The sequence below is a fragment of the Chiloscyllium punctatum genome, chromosome 28, assembly GCF_047496795.1.
Source record: "Chiloscyllium punctatum isolate Juve2018m chromosome 28, sChiPun1.3, whole genome shotgun sequence".
Lineage (NCBI taxonomy): Eukaryota > Metazoa > Chordata > Chondrichthyes > Orectolobiformes > Hemiscylliidae > Chiloscyllium > Chiloscyllium punctatum.
Genome location: NC_092766.1, coordinates 18,447,016 through 18,452,069, shown reverse-complemented (window position 1 = coordinate 18,452,069; position 5,054 = coordinate 18,447,016). Strand labels below are relative to the sequence as shown.

Here is a 5,054-nt window from a genome sequence, read left to right as displayed (position 1 = left end):
GATGAGGGCAGAGTAGTAGATGTGATCTATATGGACTTCAGTCAGGCCTCCAACAAGGTTCCCCGTGGAAGACTGACTAGCAAGGTTCGATCTCGCGGAATACAAGGAGAACTAGCCATTAGGATACAGAACTGGCTCAAAAGGTAGCAGACCGAGGGTGGTGGTGGAGGGTTGATTTTCAGACTGGAGGCCTGTGACCAGTGGAGTGCCACAAGGATCAGTGCTGGGTCTTCTGCTTTTTGTCATTTACATAAATGAATTGGATGCGAGCATACGAGGTACAGTTAGTAAGTTTGCAGATGACACCAAAATTGGAGATGTAGTGGACAGCGAAGAGGGTTACCTGAGAGTACAACAGGATCTTGACCAGATGGGGAAATGGGCTGAAAAGTGGCAGATGGAGTTCAAATCAGATGAATGCGAGGTGCTGCATTTTGGGAAAACAAATTTTAGCAGGACTTATGCACTTAATGGTAAGGCCCTTGGTAGTGTTGCTGAACAGGAAGACCTTGGAGTGCAGGTTCATAGTTCCTTGAACGTGAAGTTGCAGATAGATAGGATAGTGACCATAGAACATAGAACATAGAAAAATACAGCGAGTACAGGCCCTTTGGCCCTCGATGTTGCGCCGATCCAAGCCCACCGAAACGACACTAACCCACTATCCTCCATATGTCTATCCAATGTCCGTTTAAATGCCCATAAAGAGGGAGAGCCCACCACTGCTACTGGCAGGGCATTCCGTGAACTCACGACTCGCTAAGTAAAGAATCAACCCCTAACATCTGTCCTTTACCTACCACCCCTTAATTTAAAGCTATGCCCCCTCGTAATAGCTGACTCCATACGTGGAAAAACGTTCTCATGGTCAACCCTACCTAAACCCCTAATCATCTTGTACACCTCTATCAATTCACCCCTAAACCTTCTTATCTCCAATGAAAATAGCCCCAAGTGCCTCAGCCTTTCCTCGTACGATCTTCCGACCATACCAGGCAACATCCTGGTAAACCTCCTCTGCACCCGTTCCAGTGCCTCCACATTTTTCCTATAGTATGGCGACCAAAACTGCACACAGTACTCCAGATGCGGCCGCACCAGAGTCTTATGCAACTGCAACACAACCTCAGGAATCTGGAACTCAATTCCTCTACCAATAAAAGCCAGTACGCCATATGCCTTCTTAATAGCACTATTTACCTGGGTGGCAACTTTCAGAGATCTGTTTACATGGACCCCAAGCTCCCCCTGGTCATCCACACTACCAAGAATCCGACAATTAGCCCAGTACCCCAACTTCTTGTTACTCTTACCAAAGTGAATCACTTCACCCTTACCTACATTGAACTCCATTTGCCACATTTCTGCCCAGCTCTGCAGCTTATCAATATTCCGCTATAACCTGCCACATCCTTCCTCACCGTCAACAACTACACCGACTTTCGTACCATCTGCAAACTTGCTCACCCAACATTCTAGCCTCTCCTCCAGGTCATTTATACAAATCACATACATCAATGTTCCCAAAACCGCTAGTAACCGCTAGGAACACCGCTAGTAACTGCACATCTTTACCATCAACTACTACCTTCTGTCTTCTTCCAGACAGCCAATTCCTAATCCAAATCTCCAACTCACCCTCAATGCCATACCTCCGTATTTTTTGCAGTAGCCTACCATGTGGAAACTTATCAAACGCCTTTTTAAAATCCATATAAACCACATCTACCGCTTTACCCTCGTCCAGCTCCTTAGTCAACTTCTCAAAGAATTCAATAAGGTTTATGAGGCACGATCTGCCCTTCACAAAACCATGCTGACTATCCTTGATCACATTATTCCTATACAGATGTTCATAAATCCTATCCCTTACAATTCTCTCCAAGACTGTGCCCACAACAGAAGTGAGGCTCACTGGCTTATCGTTACTACTGTTATCCCGATTCCCCTTCTTGAACAAGGGAACCACATTTGCTATCCTCCAGTCTTCTGGCACTATTTCTGTAGACAACCAGGACATAAAAATCAATGCCAATGGCTCTGCAATCTCCTCCCTTGCTTACCAGAGATTCCGAGGATAAATGCCATCAGGCCCAGTGGACCGAGCTGTTTTCACCCTTTCCAGAATTTCCAACACCCCTTCCCTACATACCTCAAAGCCCTCCATTCCAATTAATTGTGACTCAGTATTCACATCGGCAACAATGTCCTGTTCCTGAGTGAATACTGACGAAAAGTATTCATTCAGTGTCTCCCCAATCTCTTCAGCCTCCACAAGCAACTTTCAACTCCTATCCTTGACTGGACCTACTCCCACCCTAGTCATTCTTTTATTCCTGACATACCTATACAAAGCCTTTGGGTTTCCCTAATCCTACCAACCAAGGACTTTTCATGTCACCTCCTTGCTGCTCTCAGCTCTCTCTTCAGATCCTTCCTGGCTACCTTATACCTCTCAATCGCCCCAATTGAATCTTCACGCCTCATCTTTACATAGGCCGCCATCTTCCCTTTAACAAGGGATTACAATTCCTTATTAAACCACGGCTCCCTCACACGACCCTTTCCTCCCTGCCTGACAGGCACATACTTATCAAGGACACTCCATAGTTGCTCTTTGAACAAGCTCCAAATATCAATTGCGCCTTGCCTTGAAGCCTACTTTTCCAAGCCACGCATGCTAAGTCTTGCCTCACCGCATCATATTTTCCCTGCCCCCAGCTAAAACTCTTGCCCTGAAGTGCACACTTATCACTCTCTATCACTAGAGTAAAAGTCAACGAATTGTGGTCACTGTCCCCAAAGTGCACACCTACCTCCAATTATAACATCTGGCCTGGTTCGTTACCCAGAACCAAATCCAGTATGGCCTCACCTCTTATTGGCCTGTCTACATATTGTGTCAGGAAACCTTCCTGCACACATTGGACAAACACCGACCCATATTCCAAATGCGAGCTCAAGCTTTCCCAGTCAATATCAGGAAAGTTAATGTCCCCCATAACAACCACGCTATTACTTTCACTCTTCTCCTGAATCATCCTCGCAATCCTTTCTTCTACGTCTCTCGGACTATGAGGAGGCCTGCAGAAAACTCCTGGCAAAGTGACCTCATCTTTCCTATTACTAACCTCAGCCCAAACTACCTCAGATGGCGAGTCTTCATCCATCGTCCTTTCCACTGCTGTAATAATATCTTTGACAAGCAATGCCACATCTCTCCCTCTTTTACCCCCAACTCTGACCCGAAAAAAACATTTAAACGCTGGAACCTGCAACCGCCAATCCTGTCCCTGTTCTACCCATGTCTCCATAATAGCCACAACATCAAAATCCCAGGTACCAACCCACGCTGCAAGTTCACCTACCTTATTTCGTATACTTCTTGCATTGAAGTATACACACTTCAAGCCACTTTCCTGTTTACAAGCACCCTCCTTTGACATTGATGCCATGTTCGTAACCTCCCTACACTCCAGGTCCTGCACCCAAAAGCTACAGTCTAGGTTCCCATGCCCCTGCAGAGTTTGTTTAAACTGCCCCCAAGAGCACGGGTAAGCCTCCCCCCAAGGATACTGGTGCACTTCAGGTTCACTTGTAGACCATCCTGTTTAGAGAGTTCCCACCTTCCCCAGAAAGAACCCCAGGTATCCAGATACCGGAATCCCTCCCTCCTGCACCATTCCTGTACCCGTGCATTTAACTGTTCTCTCTCCCTTTTCCTCGACCCTCTATCACGTGGCACGGGTAACAAACCAGAGACAACAAGTGGTGGAGGCTGGTACAATTGCAAACTTTAAGAGGCATTTGGATAGGTAGATGAAAAGCAAAGGTCTGGAGGGATATGGGCCGGGTGCTGACAGGTGGTACTGGATTGGCTTGGATATCTGGTCGGCATGGACCGTTTGGACCAAAGGGTCTGCTTTCTTGCTGCACATCTCTATGACTCTGTGCCTCTATCTGATTATGATACTTAACAAATTAGTGAACATGGGCTTTTGGAAGGATTGACAAAGTACACAGAGGGACTGATCGCAGCGTGTGTACATCCAGAGTGACTGATCTTGGTGCATATGTACAGAGCGACTTATCACAGTGTGTGTATACAGAGGGACTGATCAGACTGTCTGTACAGACGGACTGATCACAGTGTGTGTAAACAGAGGGACCGATCACAGTGTGTGCACACAGAGGGACTGATCACAGTGTGTGTATACAGAGGGACTCACTGCAGTGTCTGCATATCGAGGGACTGATCACAGTGTCTGTATGCAGAGGGACTGATGAGAGTGCGTATATTCAGAGGGACTGATCACAGAGTGTGTATACAGAGGGACTGATCACAGGGTGTGTATGCAGAGGGACTGATCACAGTGTGAGTGCAGGTGTGAGAGACAGTGAGATATCAGAGGTTTTAGATTAGATTAGATTACTTACAGTGTGGAAACAGGCCCTTCGGCCCAACAAGTCCACACCGCCCCGCTGAAGCGCAACCCACCCATACCCCTACATCTACCCCTTACCTAACACTACGGACAATTTAGCATGGCCAATTCACCTGACCCGCACATCTTTGGACTGTGGGAGGAAACCGGAGCACCCGGAGGAAACCCACGCAGACACGGGGAGAACGTGCAAACTCCACACAGTCAGTCGTACAAACCTTTCTTCAGCTTCCACCATCAGGAGGTAAGGAAGTATCAGGGTGGCCAGTGGCAATCAGTTCCCTTCCCATCAAAGGGCTGTGCAGCAGTGATCAAAAATAAGATGGGAAGGGATTAAATGCCAAAGCTTTCCACTGTGCCTCGGTACACGTGACAATAAATTCAATTCAATCCCATGCGTACACAGTCGTCTCACATCCGTACACAGCATCCTCACAGGAGGAGTACGAAACGCATCGTTGCAAGAGGCTCTGTCAACAAGCCTATCAACAAAGATGGAGTGCTCATGGCTGCAGTCGGCTCTGTGGCGCAATGGATAGCGCGTTGGACTTCTAACCTGAGGCTGTTGAAGGCATTCAAAGGTTGTGGGTTCGAGTCCCACCAGAGTCA

The 5,054-nt window shown here is 47.3% G+C and overlaps 1 non-coding gene across 1 annotated transcript; it reads left to right on the top strand.

The window, feature by feature from the left end:
* Positions 1-4,962: 4,962 nt before the first annotated feature.
* Positions 4,963-5,054, top strand: trnar-ucu (transfer RNA arginine (anticodon UCU)). The gene is given in 2 exon segments: positions 4,963-4,999; positions 5,019-5,054. It is a non-coding gene; the product is annotated as a tRNA-Arg (tRNA).